The sequence below is a fragment of the Dunckerocampus dactyliophorus genome, chromosome 17 (genome assembly GCF_027744805.1).
Source record: "Dunckerocampus dactyliophorus isolate RoL2022-P2 chromosome 17, RoL_Ddac_1.1, whole genome shotgun sequence".
Classification (NCBI taxonomy): domain Eukaryota; kingdom Metazoa; phylum Chordata; class Actinopteri; order Syngnathiformes; family Syngnathidae; genus Dunckerocampus; species Dunckerocampus dactyliophorus.
The window spans coordinates 21307329-21330145 of record NC_072835.1 but is presented as its reverse complement, the minus strand read 5'-3'; the positions used below and the strand labels follow the sequence as shown (position 1 = coordinate 21330145).

Here is a 22817-nt window from a genome sequence, read left to right as displayed (position 1 = left end):
AAATAAATAAGGAGTTCTACTTTCTACTAAATTCACTCATCACTGTCGGGTCTGGAAGCACTTAGCTGTGAGGGATTACTGTATACTCACTTTCATGAGACACTGTAAGGTATGATGAACCGTTTGTACTACTTTGCCCATAATGCAGCGACATAAGGCACTAGAAAGACTAGTTAATATGACCTACACCACTGTAACCCACAATAATAAACATTATTAAATGCCAATTTGACCTGAGCATTATTGCCTTGGTCAATGAGCGGAATTTGAACATGTGAAGTTGTACTTAAGGTCGTGGCTGACGAGGGTACAGTTTGCCTTGCATGCACATCCACACATGTTCAGAATATTATTTGACTAACAGCTTCAACCTCTTTCAAGGTGACAGGTGCAAAGTCTGCGGGGAAATGTGGTTGCATCTTTTTACAAAAATATGCAGATTTCAGGATGAAAAGCCTCCCATTCTTTCAGCTTATTCAGACAAAACGAAGAAAACAAAATTACCTTGGAGAGGATGAATTGTCAGCAGAACGCTCCTCTTCGCCCTGTTGAGAACAACCCACAGTCAGTCACGAGACAACAATGTATCCACGAGTCAGAACCAGCAAATGGGGATTTATCCTTCCCAATATCTTTGATATTTGCCAGTCCCTCCTGCAAGCTGTCGTTTCCAGCTTTTACAAATCATTCATAAATAAACCAACGTTGGCATTATTTGGACACTTGGACTGAAACGCCTTAAGGGCTGATAAAAAATGGATGAAATGTACTTAAACCCTTTGGAGATATCAATAGCTTCCAAGCCAAGTTCCTCCCTGCCCAAGGTTATCCACCCCCTGTCAATATTTATTCATTATCATCCTTTCCATCACTTCTTTCATTCTTGAGCAGATCCGAAGGCTGCGTCTAGGCAGCCCAAAAATAAGACCCCCCCAATAGGCTGGTATTAGTGAGGTTATCTTTCTGCATGCATTTTTTTCCGCCTTCTTCTTTCCATCTGGCTTCAATTCTCCCCACCTGCCCATCAGTCTGCAGCCAGAGACAGGTGAGCCTATTACACGCTTTTCACGCTGTCTGCTAGCACACGCACGCGCACACACACACACACGCACACACACACACGCTAGTCTCAGGTTCATGGCAACTTAGCATGCCATACACATCGAGCCAAATTGTCCATGTTGTAAAACGGCTGTTGCGGCAGCCACGTCACGATCCTGATGAAGCGGTCTGGTGTCGAATATAAAAGCGGAAATAACTCCATTACAGCAGAATAGCTGAGGTTTAACCAGAACAGGTACACATGGATAAGAGGGGCTCAGCGCTGAAATTGGGCATTTCAGATTTAAAGGGGAGCAAAAAAAAAAATCTATGAAACCTTAAATGCTGTCAATCAGATTTTGCAAGGATGGAGTGTACCTATATTCACCATACCATGGATGTGTCTGACCTTGCTGTCCAGTAAAGCGGCACTTTGCTCGTCTAGTCTTTTCCCAGTCAGTCAGCCTCAGTCAGTCAACAGAGAATGACTGGCCAAGAAGCTCTTTATTACCTTCTTGACTGTAACGTGCAGCTACTGTGGTTTGAAATACAGTGAAATGTAAATGCATAGTACTTTCACGCTGTTACCGCATTTACCTCCTGATGACGCAGCATCAGGAGCGACTGGGGGTTCGACCGTCAACCTTTAGATCAGGACATGACCACTCTGTCACGTTGACAAGGGCTTTCAGTCATGAGGGATGCCACCATGCAACATGTCAGCATAGCTAACTGCCGTTTGACGCCCCTGCACAACCTGAAGCTCCATTGTTCCATTAAAGGATCGTGATGGCACCTCCTCCACTGTGCCGTGTAGATTTTTCTTCTTATTCTTTCAATTTCCCATGTTTGGTGCTCTTGGGCAAATTCCAAACAGACTATTTTGTGTGGTATTTTTTGTTCTTTAAAACCTTCTCTCGCAGATGCCGTCTGATGGTTATTGGACTGCACTCGGCACCAGTAACAACCTTCATTTGGGCCAGGTATTGTCCCATGCCTTCATGTCAGATCCTCCGGCTCAGGGCCGGTGACTTTATTGGGTCTACCACTTGACTTTTTTGTTCCATAACCCTCAGGATGTTTGAAGAAGTTTCAGATGTCTTACTGCGTCCAACCTCACTTACTGTGAGAGGCCTTGTTTATGTAGCTCAACAATCCCACCGCGTTCAAAGAGAGAAAGATTTTTTGCCTTTGCCATCAAGCGTGAATACCTGACAAAAAATGACACTGAATCCACATTTTTGCCAAGATTTTGGCTTGTTTCAAATATTGGTTTAATATTAGGCATATTTAGGTGAGATAAATAACAAAACAGTAAGAAAAAAGTGTGGTTTATTTAAAAAAAAACAAATCAGTCTGCAAGCGTAGCAGGAAGGAGGAAAAAAGCGTCGCAAGTGACCTGCAGATGTTCCTGTGTAGCAACACCAGGGTGCTTGCTAAGAAACTATTTATTAAAACACACTTTCTCCACATCTCTGCTGGACACGGACGCCTCTCCACATGCAGACACATCCATATTCCTCTCCTGTTTACTTCCTTCAGACTCCTAATTTTTCAGTTCAGCGCTTCTTGAATCCTCCAATGACAGGACATGAAGAGGTCACAAAAGCTGAGAGTGTAGCAAAAGAAAAGTGCGGCAACATAAAACAAACAACAAGCAAATCAGCAAAAGCAAATCCCGAAGGCTTCTCTCTTCAGTCCCTTTCTTGACAGCATTAGATGGACAGCCAAAAATCATTCATAGAGAATGCGTGATTAGGCAAAAAAGGATACAAAAAAAGAGCATAGGAAGAGATAAATATGCTATGTCCACATGAATACAGATATTTTAATTTTCTTTGTGTTTCTGTTCTTCAAAACTGAGCTTTTCAAAAACTCTGACTTTAGTGCTTGTGTGCAAATGGGTAAAACAAAGCTTTTTGGCTTGGGTCGTAATACGTGTGACATCATCGCTTGTACTTCAGTCAACATACGCCTCGGTTAGCGTAATCTTCTAATTTGTTGACAATTTACACCCATACATTTACCCATACGGTTAGCTTGCAATATGTCATGTAGCAGGGAAAACGGAACCAGAAGTCATTGTCTCCCAGCTCCATCGCCCCTTTGTGACATCATTAGCAGTTGACTCTGTAGTTCTTTGCTAACTAGCACAGTTACAGTTATAAGTGTGTGCTTATTGCACTATATTGTGTGCAAACAAGCCAGTTTTTTCAGGCTTCTGATTTGACAAAATGCACGTGACAGCCGGTGGAGAGAGCTTTTTTTTTGGGGGGGGGGGGGGGGGGGGGGGCAGATTTTTTGCAACACTGGTGTGGGGAAAATGTGTGGACATTTTGAAAATATCCGTGTTTGTGTGGACAAACCCTAAGAAAGAAGAGTGTACATATACTCAGTGGCATTTAAACTCTCAGCATGCATCTGTGGCACATGGCAAAATCCAGACTAGTTTATTGTTTTGTAAAATTCAGTCATTTTTAAAACTTAGCCGCGTGCCACAAATGGTCCCCAGGCCACACTATTGTGTATTTCCGAGTCTTTTCCATGGGTTATCTGTGAGTGTTGTGCAACTTTAGTTGTGCTATGTGAGTGTGTGTGTAAAGAATGCCTGCTATGAGAAGCTAGTAGACTGAAAACGCACGAGCTAAACGAGCTAACGAGCTAAAGGACTGAATCTTAAGATGTAATAATAAGATCTAACTAATATTAATATTTAATATCTTGGCAAAACTCAGTCAAAAATCAGAAGTAGTGAGGGCCGTTCGATACATGGCCATAGTATTGGAGACGTTCTACATTTTGAGCTCTAAAACTACATCACACAGGCAGGATTACAGCAAAAGGGGATGTAGAATTTCTCATTAGTAATCTGTCACTTCCAAATCATTGAGTTTTTAAGGGATGAGGCCAAAGTGTGTCTTTAACATAAAAAAAAAGTCATGCATTATCTCTTTCATCCATCTGTTGGAAGAAAAACATTTTTAAAAAAGCATAAAAGCCCAATAACGCCTGGCAGAAGTGTTACATGAAAGATTCGTTATCTGGAACTAAAACACAGTTTACATTCGTGGCATGGGGAAGACAATGACGAGTGACCTCTATAGCAACGATAAAACAAAGACAGAAAACTAAATTGGTATCTAGTGGTGATACGCCAATAAATCACTGAGCCATATGAGCATACGAGTACACGGCACAATGTGAACCCAGCCAACAGTCCCCCAGTTCTTCTCTTCTGCTCTGTTTCCCATCCGGTTCTGCTTAAGCCAGAGCTATTATTAGCAAGTGGATCGAGTCAAGAGGAAGAAAGCATTAAGAGTATATAGACAGGGACTAGGGCTCATGGAGGGAAGAACAAAAACTACCAATTTGCGCAACAGTCGGGTTGTAGTGGGGTGTACTGTGCAGTAGTGGTGTTTGTTGCAAATCATGACAAAACAACACAAAGTTAGGGCACCGCTGCAACTTCCATAATTTGAAAATGAAGCAATGGATAATTTGAGGCGAGTATGTGCTCCATGTTGCTGTCTGGTGTAAGAGGGCCAACAGAAGGAAGAGAGTTGAGACAATAAACCCCATAATCTACTTCATAACTGTCATCTGACATCACTGCAGCAGAGGCTTTATTTTGGATCCTGCTCTCCCGGACGCTTTTACTGTAACAGGAGGGAGCCTCGGCTGTAATAATGAAAAACTGAGGCAGAAAACTGACAGACAGGAAACGGGCCTTTAAGCATCTGGCAGAGACACTTCAGGACTTATTTTGAAGTTTTCAACTTTAAGTGAACGTACTGCTGAGAAAGGAAATAGCGTTGTCGTGGTCACGAGAGGGTGTACGTGTCCTCAAGTGTAGCAACCTGTATGAGTTGGGCCTTGAAGGTGAGTCAGTAATTTACAATACAGTCGTCTCTGGTTTGTAGCGGTGAATTGGGTTCCACACCCAAACGCAATAAGTGAAGTAGTTCCGCGAAGTAGGATTCAATATTAATAAATGGAATATGTTCATAGTCAGAGCATAGAAAACCTATTAAAAAACGTATTAAAAATGCTTTTTGACATTTCAACTCACCGGCCTCATTATGTGCACTTGCACAATTTAAAGAGATAAAACGCTTGCCATGTTTTACTTACTTTTATAAACCTCAGCTAGGATAACTCTGCATCAGTGCGACAGAACAATACAGGATGCGCATGTATTGGCTTTTATCAAGCCAGAGCACATTTACCCAATAATAGTGCCCAGTAAGTGCCTAATGTAAATGAATGGAAAGGAAGTCTCATTATACCTTAAGCTACGCTTATAAGTGAATTACATGACTTAACCGTGTTATTATAAGTGGGAGTGCATGACAGATGAGGATCATTAGTAAGCCCCAGTGTTGGCTTAGAAATCCAACTGACTCACAGAAGTGAGAATCTTTGATTTTTAACTTTTGAGAAAAGTTAGAAAAAATAATAGGTACTGTATTTTGTTAGATTTTTTTGTAAACTACAAATAGTACAACCATTGTACAGTATTAGCAATCCCCATAACTGTAAACAATGGATTCCCATCACTCTTGCCACAGAAGAGTGCGTGCATGCTAGCCCAAAGCATCTCAGGCTACGTTCACACTGCAGGGTGTGATGCACGATTCGGATTTTTGGTTTAAATCCGATTTTTTATGTGGTCGTTCACATTACAAAACAAATGCGACTTGTTAATGGGAACGCAAAGCATCTGGAAAGCGAGGTGCTTGCGCAAAAGCACGGCATCACCCGCATTTCTGTGTGTTTACGGAAGTAAAGATTGCGGAGTGATGTGCGATACAATTGATTTCATTTCCGATATTAAACGAGCTTCAAATTTAGGCTGGTATCATGATAACAATCCGATACTATTCACCTAATGTGTCTGGTAAGTTTTAAAAAGTAGTGTACAGCACTTCAAAGCACAAAGAACACAAGACATAATAGTAATTTATTGAAGTGCTGTTATTGAGGGAGTGCGGTGGCCAAGTTAATATACAACATCTGAAAAAACAAAGGACAAAATCATATACCTCAAGTATCAAAAGTATCACTATTTTTATTTCAGAATCGACTTTAGAGCATGAAGAGCTGGTATCGGAAGGATCAATATTTCGGTATCAAGCCGCACATTGCTAGCGTGCTCGCCTTAACATGTGGCAATTTCAATGATTTTGTGCAACGGGAGTCAAAATGTTTTCAACCAAATGACTCCCTGTAGGAGATTAAGAAGAAGTTTGGCTATGGCCGTTTGTAAACAATGTCATGTCTGCTTGGAGGTGCGTGCTGTGCATGTCTGAGGCAGGAGTGGTGAGACGTGATGAGAGCTGCTTCACTCACACTTTAAAAAGAATTTTCGGACGAGAACAACTTTTGCCTACATTGGTGAGTACCTTTATCTAAGTCTTGCAGGTTAAAACACGCCTTTCGATGACTGCCTACACCCGGGGGTGTCGCATAGGTCGGATATAAGCGACTTGACCGTCCATACGTCAGTTGCATCACATACGTATCAGATTTATATCCACATACGAATGAGGCCTGAGTTGCATTTGAAAAAATCACAATTGTGCTGTTCATGCTGACATGAAAAAAACACATACAGGTCACAAATGAGCAAAAAAATGGGAATTGAGCTGCAGTGTGAGCATAGCCTCAGTGCTTCTTTCAGTTATGAAGTAGGATGCAGACTCGGTACCTCAGAGAGCGCTCACAGGCACAAATAACCCTGTGCATGTCAGACTTTACCGTACGACATACAGGAGGTTTTTTTTGCCCTCTCTGTAACTATAGAAAAAAAAGAGAACGTGTCTTTTGGACATCCGTAACACTCATGAGATCAGCTGATTATGCATCACCCAACCTACACTGAAAGCATCATATGATCATCCATGCCTGTAATAATAACAGTAATCGATACCAACATTGACCATAGAGAGCTTGTGATGAAGTCGGCGATGAGGAAAAGTTTCAGAAAAAAATATACCTTGCTCACAATGACCCTGAGTGATGAGGTTAGTGAAGAAGTCAATCCTCGCTCAAGGCCTGTCAAGTTGTTAAAGAAGACACAACTCTCCGTAGACTAGATTTATTACAGACTCACCATTTTTATTGGCAAGAATGCAAAGCTAATGTAAGCAACATGATGTGACTAGCAGTGTTTCCTGCAGGGAAACGGTATGCAATATGCATTAACAGACATAATTATCCTTAGCTGTGGGCCTAATTCGTAAATGAAGGCTTAGTCATACGTGCCAGGATGAAATAACAAACATGATTAAAATGGGGAGTGTTTTTTTTATTTTTTATTGTCAGCTTATGAAATATTTAATATATTGAAACTTTCAATTCATTATTTTTTTCATGACTGATTTATTTATTTTACAACTGCTTTATTTCTTTTTGGCCACTTTATTTACAATACTGTATAAAATGGCCATTGTTTTGATATCATGACTTTTGCCGGGCCACACGATACCGATCTGATACCGATACTTTGCGAGTTCAACTAATGCGTGTGGTACATTTTAAAAAGCAGTGTATTTCATATCATAGCATTTTCTATGCTGCTTACCCTCACTAGGGTCGCGGGTATGCTGGAGCCTATCCCAGCTGACTTCAAGCGAGAGGCGGGGTACAGCCTGGACTGGTCGCCAGTCAATGGCAGGGCACATATAGACAAGCAAACATTCACACTCACATTCATACCTATGGACAATCAGAGTCTCCAATGAACCTAACATGCATGTTTTTGGAATGTGGGAGGAAGCCGGCGTACCCGGAGAAAACTAATGATCAAGAACTACTTTATTCACAATTCACACAGGGCTCCGTTTACAAACGTTTCAACAGACAAACATCACCTCAAATGACTGAAGCATCAAAAGTATCGATACTTTGATTTGACAATCCATTTCAGAGCATTGAAGAGCAGGTATCGGAAGTATCGATATTTCGGTATCAATCCGCACATCACTAATTCCCACCTTGAAAAATAATCCAACCTGAACATCGCTCATCAAAAATACAACACTGCTCTTTTCCCAGTACTGTGGAACCTCGGTTTTCGTAGGATTTGTTTTTTGTACACTGCCTTGGTTGTCAAACAAACAATCACACCGAACACTGAATGGAGTGCCCAAACAAAGCAGCCACAGCTTGGTGAAGAATGGATACTTTTAGAGTTGGGACACTATAGACAGATTTCGGTCAAGGAAATTTGATCATCTTTATTATGTGTGTGTGTGTGTGAATGTGGATGGTTTAGTAGTTCATAGGATGCACACAGAATGATTAACAAATCATAACTGTTTCCCACCTTCCTCCTAATAAGCGTATTTCTGAGTGTAAGAGGAATCTGTGCTTACTTTTAATTAAATATGGCTGCCAGAACTTTGATATAGCAAAGTAAGAAGGTAGGGACCTTTACCCTTCCAACTAGTCTTCAATAAAAGAAAAATGGACACTGGAGGAGATGCGACACGCGGTTTTCCTAAGTTTCGGTTTTCGTCTGACCTTTTAAAGCGCACTAATGAGGTGCCACTGTAATATGTTTGCACAGATCCTCACACACACACACACATAGCCCCTTCCCCCATCTAAGATCAACATTCCAAGCTCTGAGCGCCAAACACTTTGGGTACATTTGAAATAAAATAAATAAGTCAGACATGAAATATACAAAAATGCCAGTAATAAATAAATTGGTCAATCATTCATTCATTTTGTACAGCGCTTCTCTTCATTCTCAAAGCAGCCCCAAGCAACAACTCAACAGCTCATTTACTTCAGTAACGATGAACAATAGTCACATCACGGTGGCAAGAAGCAATTTTTGTTAGCAAATTGAGTGGAGGAAAGTGATATAAAATGCATCATCTTAAAAGCAAGGAGGGAGACAAACACAGCATGGCAAAGAGGAAAAGAAACCCTGAAGCCAATGAGATGGACAAAAAAGAGAGCCAGCAAGAGAGAGACTCTGCAAGTGCGTTCAGGAAATGTTCAATCTTGTCATTATTGCATTTGCCCACCTCTGCACTTTGTAGCAAATGTGTAATTGCTGCCAAAGCATCACAGGCAGGAAGTAATGTCGATGAAACAAGGCAGGCAGAATACAAAATTTGAAATATGTAATTACTTTCTTCACATTTCTAATGCCAACTGGAGTGAGCGAAAAGGAAAGGCTGCATGCTCAAACGCCAATATCCTTGACTTTCCTACACAGCACTCGTCTGATTCTACTGTAGTATAATGTGCTTCAAGGTATGTTCCTCAGTCCTTTAACTTGGTGGAAAAACAACTTTGCAGAAACAGTAAATGTCACCAATTTAGATTTCAGGACTAAATCCATACTGCACCGTATGTGCTATTAAATGCTGACATTTGAGACACATGTGAATCAATGTTGTGGTGTACACCACACCATAATTAACCAGCAGAACCTCAGCTGATAGCCACTCCACCTGAAAGATAGAGATTTGATCTTTTTACCAAAAGTAGTGTTAGATATTATTAGTACACCTATAGATTCTGCCTTCTTGACACACATTCACATAGCACAGGTAAAGTTGTACAACACACACAGACAACTCATAGAAAAATACTGGGAGACACACAATAGATGCGTTGTTCTCACTCACACAAGCTTAACTCTCACTTCTACACAAACTTAAGATTCACTTTCTACAAGGTGTACTTCCATCCTGGGGTCTTTTCGATCTTATTCCTTGATAAGCGTCCAGTGCTGTAGTCACTGACACTTCTGCAACAGCAATACGGTCCCAAGAACCACAAAGAAAGGCTAAAGAGAAGAAATAGCCATTACAAATTATAAATGCAACAAATGTAGAAGACATGGAAGGCCTTCTTGACACAAACACTCACATAGCACAACTAGAGCTGCACAACAACTCTGTGTACTTTCATTCTGGGCTCTTCGTCGATCTTCCTCACTGATGCTAGAGTCCAGCACTGTAACCAAATACATTGCTCTTATTTTTTTCACAAAATTTTATAACCTTTTAGATTGTGTGATCATTGACTGCTTCTCCGACACCTATGAGGTACCGAGAACCGGGAAGAAAAGCTAAAAAACAATCACAAAGAGCTTTTAACAGAATAGCTTGAGGACACTGAAAAAAATGTGAAACTTTGAAAAAGATTGATAGAGAACAACAATGGAGGAGGTCTCCCAACATTACAAGCAAATTACACCCTTGTTGAAGTGTGTGGGACTAAATTAGAATATACAGTATAAAGGGCAAGAAGAGGACAGAGGTAAGAAAAGAAGGCACAATGCACAGGATAATGAATACTGTAAAAGTTTAACTAAATTGGGAAAGACAGATCACAGCGTCCAGTGGCTGGGTAGATCAGGAGGGCAAGACGGAGAGAAAAGGGAGCATTGATTGAGAAACAGAAGAGAAAAACTAACTAAAAGTGGCTTGAGTGCCTATCAAAAGGAAGTGGGAGTGATTGAGGGCCAACCGGCAGGGGAAGGCTAAGACTGACAGTTATAAAAATGGTGTGAAATTGACATGAAAATGAAGGGCTGCTGCAGGAAAAAGCCAATGTGCGAAGGCACCTGAGGCTTGTTAGAGTTTGGGATAGGTTGGCTCGGCCCGATACGATAACTGCCACCTTATCTGTGACCGTCAGACTGCTCACGCACATGCTGTGAACACACAATCTGAGATATGAATAAACATGAAGCAAATACACAGAGCCTCCTTTGGCCACAGAACACGGTAAGAAGATTGGCTGACAGGTGTTTGGGACCACGGACTCAGATATCTGGTCTGTGCTTGACGGTCTGTTTATAGATCATGATTGAGTGAATTGGGCGCATGTGATAAGGGCGGTAAATGATCAGCATGGGCTTCATTCTATAAAGTTAGGTTTGTTTAACTGAGATAAACATGCATACCAAGATGGAAATTGTATTGGTTCAGACCACACAATTGCATGTTCTTACAATTTCTTAATTTGACTAGCAGTGATTGACAGTGACAGATTTATGCAGAGGCTGCAAGATACAAGAGCAGTGGTCCCTGTTAGGTAGGCTTCAAATTTGGCATTTTAGTCTACTCGAAAAAAATGTGGCCTTTCCGCACTACAGAGCGCACCCCTATGTAAGCAGCACCCAGAGAAAAAAATGTGTACATTTATTGTAAATACATACGCCGCAACTGTCTATAAGTCACAGGTGTCAATGTCGTAACATGGGATATTTAGTACACAAAAAGATGTTACGCAGAAAGATATTTGAACTTTTGATAAAATAAATGCTTTTTTCCCAACAGTGCGTGTAATATGGCTGGTTAAACAATAGCCTACCAGAAAAGTCATTTACAACAGTCCTCGTCTTGCTCCTGGTGCCTAAAACCACTAAAGTCGTCTTCTTCAGCATCACAATTGAAGAGCCTCATAATTCCTTTGTGACACACTTTGTCACTCTCTCCCTCTCTCTTTCGTTGTCGCTCTCGGTGTTACTTTTGTCTCGAGTTGGTTGAACGGTTGGTGGTCAGAGTCATCCAAACAGAAGCTGTAGTAAATCTGTACTGATCAAACTTACTTAAGATGCGTCAGAGATCACCGCATAAGGCTACATAAGACTTCAATGTATTAGCGTCCACTTCACTCGTCCACCTCACTACTTCCTAAGCTTCACTCTAAGCATCATGGGAAATGTAGTTTTTAGCCCATAATTACCCAAATCAATGTACAAGCCGTGTTCAAAGCGTGAGAAAAAAGCAGCGTATACACCGGAAATCACGGTACTTGCTGCCACTTGCTGACTTTTGGTTTATTTCCAACTGCGTCAGTGCTTGTGTTTTCCCCGGTCTGGATCGAGGAAACATAGTTGGGACAGGTGATGGTAGAGGCACCCTCCAGTAATATACATTCAGTCCCAAGCTTTCTTTTATCTGAGGCACCGTATCAAAACAACTGTCAAAATGTGCTGAACATAATACCAAATAGTCTGGAAAATACAGTAGTATTTCGCAAGTACAGTACATGTATATTGACAGGGCTTTGACAATGTATGACCTGAGGGGTCAGGGACATGTGATGTGCACTGCAGAGGTGATCTTATTGGAAGATTAGATCGTGGCTGTAAAACAAGAGGCATCACAGGTTTTCACCACCGGATCGTTTGAAGCAGTGGTCTATTAGACAAGAGCCAATTTGCTGTCAGTGGAGTTTGTAAGAGGTTAGCTGGGAAGCATTTGCTGCTGTGCCACACAGATCTGCACTGAATAGAGATTCAGAGTCCAAATGCAGAAGAATAGTCTACGAATTAGATGTAAGAGTTAATCCAGAGAATGTATAGATTTCCATTCTGTAGATAAATCCCACCCCTCCATTCAGCCCAAGGGAACAAATAAATACGGCATTTCTCAAAGAAGATGAGCGCTGTTACATTCATATTATAAAACCAATCACCATCATCAGCCACCTTCATTACTTTGGCCAGGAGTGTGAGACATAGATTGGAGTTTTATACCCTGGTTTCTTGACGTAACGGCAATGAGAAGGAGTCTAACGATTCAATGGTCATCTAAAGCCATAAATGTTAATTAACAGTCTTGGCTGCTGGACATTCATTTCCTCGCTTTATCTGGAAGGGAGGGCTCCTAAAAGGGAGGGTGTGTGTGGCCACGGTATGTCATATACTGTACTGTATACTGTATATGTGTGGAAATATGCGTATAAGTGTGCGTGTGTGTGTGTGTGTATGTGTGTTGGCGCATCATGTATGAGCCTCCACAATGCTCCAAGGGCATGCGGTAATGAAACTGTCCCAAAGGCTCCACTGTCCTTCGCTAATACGAGCCGTCAGCACAATAACGAGCTAGTCACGCCACGACAACATAATAATGCTATACGGGGACAAAGTCGAGTAAAAGTCACACCGTGACCCCCTAATTGAGATGTAGGCGCATGCTACCACAAACAAAAGGAATGCTGTGAATTCCAACTGATCCAAAACATGGAAGCGGCCGTCACTTGATGATATCGAGCATCTCGCGTCTGTCATTCATGACGACTTTAGTGGAACAACGTGAATGACTTAAGTCGAGGCTTGTCAGCTGAGGATATATGTTCTTCAGAAAACCTCGAGTGCAGAGGACTGATCATTTCATTAAATAAGATCTAAATGCCGTCAAGTCACAACTCCGTTTCCAGTTTCTCCACTCCTGTAACCTCCATGCCCAATCTGTCTACCAATGGATTCATCCTTTGGCATCTACTCACTTCTCCCTCTCCCACTCCTTTTCCTCTTATCTATCTAAATGTAATGTTGGACACCTCCATTTCAGGTCGGTGTAACATTCTGACCATAAAGATGTTTTACAGCCGAACCGCCCCCGCTCCACAGCCTGCCTTGTCTAAACAGATAGGAGAAAAGCCCCCGTGTCAGGGTCATGGTTCAGTGGTTTCTAATTATGTGTTCCCTGTAGGAGCTCGGTCAGAATATTTCATAGAGACCCTTGAGAGAGATAAGACAGAAAGGATTGAAGGAGGGACTGCAAGAGATAGAAAAACTGTCACCGAGGAAGAATTGGGAAGCACGAGCACATAACCCATGAGAATTTCCTTTGTTTCTTGTAGCGTTTTGCAGGAGTTATACAACTGTATCGCTCTTGACTCAGTATTGACACGTTCACATTGACAGCCGAATGCTTGCCACCACACATCTTCGTGAAAGGTTAAAAAAAGACTTTGCCTCTCGGTAATAGTGCAATAATTAGTGGAGCTTCTTGACCTTGCAAGTACAGTTAAACGTGCCCCGCGTAGAGCGTACCCTTAGGAAGATGGAGATGCACACATGCACACGGAGCCTCTTCTCAGGCCCTTAAATGACCGGTGTCATTAATGTTGGTGCGCAGCTGCCAGCTGTAATATTTCCTGTGCTCATTAGACCATCTGGCGGCTTGTCATCTCGCTGCCTCTCAATGCCTGCTCTTTAGTGTTGCTACAAAGTCAATGTCATTCATTCTGTTTAACACGGGGGTCAAAGTCCCCAGAAGGTCACATACAGCAGCTTAGAGCCTGAACAAACAAGGTCTCAAAACTTGTGCGTTAAACTGTCATCATGCAGGACAACAAACTCACTCACTTGAGTGCCGTTCAGCCACCATCCACGGATGAACTCTGTTGAACATGGATGAGCTTTCTTTTCTTTCTTCACTTTTTGGGGTTTTCTAAGACAACAACGAGTCTTACAACAAAAATGTACAAAGTGGAAAGCAATACAAATGTAGGACTCACAAAAGCGCGTCTCAGGGGAGTGTACGATGCATAGTCATCCACTGGTATCAATGTCACCTTGCGTTTGAAAATGTGGGAAATTTCCCAGGAAAAAAGGGGAAAATACGAGAACATGAAAGCGTCTGACCCCTTTTCTTTAGGTAAGGGTAATACACCTCCCATTTGTCACCAATGCTTTGTTTGGCAGAGATGTCTTCACGTCCATCTCTCTGATCCATGTGACATGGGCTCGCTGGGCCTGCCCTGCCTGCCGTGATGTAGTGCAAGTTGCAAAGTTGCACTGTGCAACCACCCATGTTTTACCAGCACACTTTTATTTTCAAGGCCTGATTTTGTACCTTCTGCAGGATGTGCGTGACGGCGATGTTTACTGGCAGAGTGGACCGGAAGCTGAGCTGCTACGGCTGCCAGAAGTAGGACAGGACTTTTTTGTATTTAATGGAAGTAAAAAATGATGGTAATAGGAGGATGCCGGAAAAGAAGTGTCTTTTCATTGCTGTCATCTTTGGTTTTTTTTTGTTTGTTTTGTTTTTATTGTGAGTGGGGTTTATGGGTGACTACAAAAATAACACAGGAACAAAAAAAACAACTTAAGAGCAATTAAACGACAAACAAACCAAAGAAAAATGAACGACCACAGTCGTAACTGAAGGGTGAAATAAAGGAGAGGGTACGGGGATGAATAAGCTGCGAGCAAAGATGACAAGGCTCCCCAAAAAATGTGTCCTCACTTTCTATGAAAAGTAGAGTGCACTTATTTTACTTGACGTGTGTGGTCAACTCTGTTTCATTCTCCTAATTTGTCATGAAGGTAAGAAAGCGTGTTATTTCTATTTTGTTCACTATAATACTGAATTTATTTTTGCACTTGTACTTGTAAGCGTCCAACACCTGCCATTCCGCTACACCAGGGGTGTACAAACTTTTTCCATCGAGTCCGCATACTGAGGTTACACTGCATTTTTTAAACCAACCCATGTAGACATGCAAAGATGTTATTTTATTTTTATTTTTTTAAAACAGCCTGCATTAAAGCCTATTTGTCATGTTTTGGCATGTGGTGGTGTGGCGTCGACCCCAGAATGCAGAGACGAGACCTGGTGCAGGTGAATATATACGGTACATATTTAATTATGCTTTGTAGAGCAAAAACAAAGATCCAGCAACTGACAGGCACAGACACACAATCAATGAAGCACCCGGCTGAACTACAACACAGGAAATCTTACAAAATAAGAGCATGCAAACAGGAACTAAGGAAACATAAAAAACCTGTCACGCGGGCTAACTAGTATTTTCTGCTTACGTTACGCTTCGTTGCTTGTTTTTCCATTATTGCTGTTTTTTATTTGATTTTTTAACAAATTTTTAAACTTTCATCTTGTTTTTCTCTTAATATGATGTCTTTATTGTCATAATATTTTGACTTAATTTTTTTGTCTCTTAATGTTACAGTATGACTCTATTCTCCTAATATCTTGTATTTATTCTCGTAAAATTACTGCTCTATCTTTCCTTTCTGATGTTATTTAGTTGTCTTCTGTAATTGTGTTTTTAGAATGTGCCGAGGGCCATTAAAAATCAGCCGGGGGCCATGAATGGCCCCCGGGCCATCAAGAGTGACTAACTTGTTCCATGAATACACTCAATTATTTACTATTTTCCGAGTGATGTGAATAGAATGAATAGTTCCATTGAAAAACGAAATGACCTCGTTCAACAAAGTCAAAAAACGTTACATAAAGTCAAATGTGCCCCGTCTTGTCTCGGCACTTTTGGCATGCGGAGCACATTATTCTCAAAATAGACGTGTGAGAATCTTTCAACTGCGGCGAGAACATACATAACGTATTTACAACGTGATGGTAACGATGTCAAAGAACCGCGGGCGAATGACAGCGGTGGTGACCAAACAAAACTGCAAGACAACTCGACCACATTTTGTGCTGAAAAGAGCCAACGTACTAAAACTGTCAGTGCTTCATGGGAGGAACACTGTGCTTTAAAAAATAAATAAAATAAATAAAATAAATATTGTAGGAGCTGATTTGCCATAATTGATGTCAGCCCATACACCCACCGCTAATGTAAATAATTAACGTTTTCTTGTCTCACGTGTAGGCTTGTTTTTTGTGTCTCATGGGATTAGGAGGGCTGCAAGGAGCTGAACGTTGTGAAAATGAAATACAGCACACTCCATTATGGCCTTGAAAATCCATTTAAAACCATCTTTACATATTGCAGGATGGTGGCGGAAGCTCCCGTACAGAAAAGCAAAAAATCCCAAGCTGATTTAAGCAAGCACAACTACTGGATGTTGCATTTAATGTTACTTGCTTTGCCTACTCAATTTGCAAAAGAAGGGTTTCCTACTTCAACAATCTGCTATGCAAAATCCCGTTTTGAAGGTGTATGCTATAAAAGTCGTTCTCAGAGGTCCGAAAACATCTTGGGGTTCAATGTCAGCAGAATGTACTCTGCAGCAGGCGGAGACTCGTGTGTGTTTTGAAACTAATGTGCGTACAGTATTGTGAGAATTGTATCCCAAGTGGGAGTGTCGGAGCCCCTGGAGAATACTGTGTTTTGAACATAAAGCATTTGCACATTAAAAATAACTGGGAGTCCTGTTCAGCCCCGAGGACGCAGTGGGAAATGTGAGTTTTATTCCAATAATATTCATAATCCTCTCTGACTGAGGTTATCTGTGCTGTATATTATGGTTAATCATCACTAACAGGCACCAGCTTCCATAATAAATTTGACTCTAGGGTACCTTTTTTTTTTTCTTTTTAATCCACAAACTTTGTTGCAATAGTGGTGCTGATTCAACACTGGCATGACTTATAATTAAACTCATTTAGTTAGGAGTTGGGATAATACATCAGTGGATATGACGTGCTTAAGCGCTGGGGATGTACATAAGCATGGACGCAAGCACGACGTGGTGGTCACTAATCATCCTAATATTTAGAATATATGCTTTGTCAATGAGATTGCCCACCATAAGTTTAACTCGCAGCCAATTATGAGGGAAATTAAGTCAGAGCAAAAGCCGCTCATGAACTCTGACTCAGCAGTGTTCTTGGAAAAGTGTTCATACACTTTGGTGCTAATGCCGCCGCTGCAATGAAAATTTGGAAACATTTTAATTAACACCCCTCCAGCCAGTCAGGATGGAGTGCACGCCAAGGCCACCGCTATTTAGAGATCATCCCAGGGAGAATATATTTCATTGAGATTGTGACAGTGATGCAAGAGCATGCAGTCTTTTTACGACCAAGAATCACATTTTTTAATACATTTTACCAATATAGCATTTCTATTCCAGCGGCTGACTTCACTGCCCTTGCTTTATTTACATACTGTATATATTTGTATCGCCACATTTGTGTGGAACTTTTGCTGCGTATCACGGACATGACTCACACACAACCTGAATATGTTTTATCAATGTTAAACTATTGTGACATAATCTGTCATTAATCCGCACCAGAAGGTCCGACTCAAATCGAAACGTACACTAACCGAATACTTTTTTTCCCCTAAAAAATCATGTAAATCCAATTGTTCCAACAATTGTTCCTGAAAACCAAAGATGTTAACATTAAATATGTTTTTATAGTTTTACAATTATAGTTGTGGACTTCGAGAAGGCATTTGACTGTGTTCCTTGAGGAATCTTGTGGGGAGTACGCCGGGAGTAAAGGGTACCGTACCACCTAATTCAGGCGGTTCGCTGCCTGAATGACCTGTGCTAGAGCTTTGTCTGCATTGCCGGGAAAAAGTCCAACTATCCAGTGAAGGTTGGACTCCGACAGGGCTGCCCTTTGTCACCGATTCTGATCATGACTTTTATGGACAGAATTTCCAGGCGCAGCCAGGACGTTAAGGAGATGTGGGTTGGTGGCTGCAGGATTTGGTCTCTGCTTTTTGCCGATGAGGTGGTCCTGTTGGTTTCATCGGGTCGGGGTCTTCTCAGCCGACTGGGATGAAAATTAGCACCTCCCAGTCCGAGTCCATGGTTCTCGCCCGAGGTTTAAGTACCTCAGGGTCTTGTTCACGAGTGACGGAAGGATTGAATGCAAGATCGATAAGGGGATCGATGTGGACTCTGCAAAATTAAACCAAACCAAACCAAACCAACAACCGCTAATGACATCATAAACAGGTGACAAAGCAGAGTTTCCACATATTAGCAAGCTAATAGGCTGCTAACAAGGACATTTTATTATAACTCATTTAATAACAAGACAAGACGTGCGTCACATTGTACAGTAATCCAGTGGTTCTCCAAATTGTGGGACTTTTTCAACTCAAACTTCTCACATCTTATATTTTAAGGGACTGTTTTCAACACAATGTGAGCGGCAGCGCTGAGACGCTGTCTTTTTATGGCGCACTCTTCTCCAGCAGATATCTGCAGCTGTGTGTTGGACGAACGGCAGTCTCCAACTCTTCCTCTCCCACGAGTCGCCCAGAAACCTGCCATGCACGTCGCGGCGCATAGTAAGCGACTAATGTGAGGTGCATTCACAGATATCGGGTCACTGCATTTCTTTTCCCCCTAGGCAAAGACCCGCTACCCACTTTTTGGTCTCGACCCACCAGCTGAGAACCACTGCACTAACCGGAAAATATACGCAAACCGAGGCAAAATTTTGGTGGAAATGAACAGAGAAATACAACAGAGCTGACATAGGATGAGCCGTGGAGAGGTTTCGAACAGAAATGAAAAGAAAAACAAAGGAGACGCCAGAGGCAAAGAAAGGAAAACAAGTGAAGATAACCAATGGGTTTATCGCCAGGCCATGAGGAAAGAGCGGCATGTGAATCATTGGACTTTTTTTCCACAGACTGAGCAGTCTTGTTTAAATGTTACACATTGAGTCAATAAGCATAACTTGGAAAAATGTTTGAAGTTGTTGCAAATGTTATCTCAGCTCATTTTATTCATCTCATCTTTTGGTGATTGTTCGCAGAATGCTGGTGCCAGCAACCCAGGCAGTGGTTTGTACAGAAAAATGAATAAATATGATCAGCTTCTTAATTGTATTCCAATTCAGAGCAGGTGCGAAAAAATGTTCATCCCCTTGGGAAGGCATGGCAGAAAATAACTGAGAAACACGGGCTGAAACCAACCTTTGCATTGAGGTCCCAGGAAATCTCTGCTGGATTTCGTCTCCCCTTAAGCAATATCCATAGTGACAGAGTATATGTCTCTGTAGCACTGAGAACGCCATTTAATTGTTCTAACATAACTGAGCTAGTTAACAGGCACTCTCCAATTTCATAGTGGCCCGCATGAAAGGAGGACATTTGAGGGTATTGTATGTTTAAGTCTACGATTAAAACAAATTGCCTGTAGTAATGGAGAAATGTGTAGCATGTAATAGCTCCCATATGTACTTTCTGTCAAACTCACCCGTCTATTTGAGCTACCCGTATTTCCATGCACAGATAAAAACACCAGGGTGATGTCTCCATACCAACGCACATCATTATTTGTGTTTCCGTACATGCACACATAAGGAGCATGGACACTCAACGGGGCAAGTTCATAATGCAATAAACACATGCCATGAAAAAAACACACATTAAAACAAGCTTAAGCGAGGCATCTTTAAACATGACTTTGTAGATTATTTTCTGTCACGCCCCCACCAGGGGACTGTAATGTTCCCCCCCACCCCGATTTGAATACTATCGAGAAACTGATAACATCTATTTATTTATCGGCACTGTACAGACTGAATTCGAAACTGAAACCAGCGAAATGCAACAAAATGGAGAGCAGTGAAGCATACAAGCACTAATACTGATAGTCCTCCCTGCCTCTCACGCCCTCAGGAATAAATAGGACCATTTACTGTTCATGACCAATAATGCATTCAAAATGTGTTGTGAAGGAATCGAAAAATTTGTCATGGGGACGGAAAGCTGAATGTGCTGCAGGAAATTGATCGACTGTTCAACAAGCCTTCACAATGAAATCTAATCTGCTGATCACGCACGCTTCCACATGCCAGCGTATGGACATGTTTTCCTTAAACACAAGCACACACGTTGGGTACCCTCACAAAACAACTGATGCTATACTGTGGCTTTTGCTGATATCGTGCAGCCGCTGTGACTGACAGACAATGACATGCATTTGACAAACAAGTAAAATGTCATGAAAATTGGGGAGGATTGAGACTTGTTCTGGTTTCGCACCACTGCAGGCGGCCGCAGAGAGCAATCAGAGCACAGATGGAGCTGTAAATGTTGCATCTGGAGGGAGAGATGGCAGAAGGCTTGCATGACTGCCACCTCTGGGCACTCTGCAGATGGGGCAGTTGGTTGTCAAATGTTCCTTTTTTACAAATATAATATAATGCTATAATGCAAAGTAGCTTTTTTTTTGGTTTTCTTTAATACTAGGGGTTTACATTAGAATGCACCATCAAGGGTTTACATCAACGGGGGGAATCACAGAGTTACTCATGATATCATGTTATCAATTTTTGTCAGTGATAACGGTAATGTAGCCATGCGGCAGTTACATAAAATACACACATGCAATACACTACTATCAACAATCTAGGCAGAAGAAGGAAAGATCAACTACAGAAATGGTCTTCGTGCATGCAAGCATACAGAAAATGAATAAATGCAAAAAATCCCGAGCATTTTCTCAATAGTCTACATCACATGCAGTTTAGGTGTTTGAATATCAAGATAAAAGTCCACAAGTGTAACTATGTTTATGATAGCTCCACAGATAGCAAAGTAAAAACATTCAATATCATGAAATTAACAAAAAATGCCTTTATATTTCACATTTAAATGAACAATAACAACGGCTGATGCTGGTGTCTGGGTACTGTACCCTGGGAGATAAAGTGATACTCATATATCGTAATATCAACCAGGGATGCAACTGACCATTATTTTCTTAGTCGATTCATCTGAAGCTTGTTGCTTCAATTAAAGGAATAATCGGTTAAGTCCTAGACAGGTGGTGTTCAACGATTGGCCCAGGGGCCATTTGCGGCCTGCAGCTGTTTTTTCATTGGCCTTTGGCACCTTCTAAAACTATAATTTAACAAAACAAAAAAAAAAAACAGTAATAATAATAATAGAAAAAATGGAAACATCAGCAGTAATTTTACAAGAATAAAGTCAAAATATTCACAAAAAAAGTTGTAATATAACAAGATCAATCGATTCATTGTTGCAGCTCTGATATCAACATTTACAAAGCATGAAGACTACTCGTTACAGGTGTGCCATTCAGATGATACAAAAGCAGTTATTAAGTCAAATTACGTAGCGCTGCTGAAGTGATCCATGTTTTAAATAAAACATGCTCGGCATACAGACTGTGAATCACGAATGGAAAACACTCACATGACGCCGCATCAACAAAACCAAGTTAAACAGAATATAATATCATAATATAACCGCGACTACAGTGGCATTATATCAATATCCATGAAGTGATGGCATATAAAAAAGTAAATTCACTTATCCCTAATGAGAAGAACAGATGGTGCATTTGGCTGATCCTCGGGCCAAGCTTTTTAACAACATCAGTTTGTCAGTTTGCACACGCAGTGGCAGTGTGCATGCGTCACCCATTTTGCAAACATATTCATCTTCCCAAATTAGTACAACGCATCAGCGGTCCATTCATTGTCCACGAAGTTAATCTCATGTATGTTTTTCTGTGTCAAATTGTACAAATGTTCTCATGCGAAAAAACACCGTTATCATTAGATGTGTGTTATATGAAAATGCTTTCAGACTTGTTGCACTTATAAATGCTATTTGTTTTCGGTACACAAAATTACAGTAGTTAATGAGGAACAAATTAACCAAACCCTAACCACTCATTAGTTCCTCATTAGTTCTTCATTAGTTCCTCAGTAACTACCATAACTGTATGTGCCTAGTTCCTCAGTAACTACTGTACTAATTAGTTCCTGATTAGTTGTTCATTAGGTCCTCAGTAACTAGTCCAAATGTGTGTGCCTTTGTCATTAGTTCCTCATTAAGTCGTCATTAGTTCCTCAGCAAATACTGTTTTTTTGTGTACCTTATTGTAAAGTTTGACCTTCCTTTTCTTTAGTCTTTCTTCCAGGTTCTTTGGATCACGTTGCTACTGGAGAAGTAGTCAATGATCACACAATTTAAAAGGTTTTCAAATTGTATTAAAATATAAGAGCAATATATTTGGTTACATACCTGGTCTCCACCCCAGAATACCCCAGAATGAAAGTACACAGTCTATATAGTAGTTGTCGCGCCCCTCTAGAAAGTGAAAATTAAGTTTATGCAGCAGCGAACGTTAAGCTTGTGTGAGCAAGAACAATCTCCCAGCATTTTTCCATCAGTTATCTGTGAGCTTTGTGCAGCTCTGATTGTGCTATGTGAGTGTGTGTATTGTGAAGCAATTCGACTGACAACGCACTGCGTTATTCGACTGTATCTAAGTGAAACAATCATAATAA

The 22817-nt window shown here is 41.2% G+C and overlaps 1 protein-coding gene across 2 annotated transcripts in view; it reads right to left on the bottom strand.

Moving 5' to 3' along the window:
* Window positions 1–22817, bottom strand: part of cntfr (ciliary neurotrophic factor receptor) — a 267316-nt gene that overhangs the window by 224202 nt on the left and 20297 nt on the right. For both annotated transcript variants that reach the window (XM_054757802.1, XM_054757803.1), the window contains exon 2: window positions 505–545. The gene's annotated coding sequence lies outside the window, so the exon portion shown is untranslated. The remainder of the gene's footprint in view (window positions 1–504; window positions 546–22817) is intronic.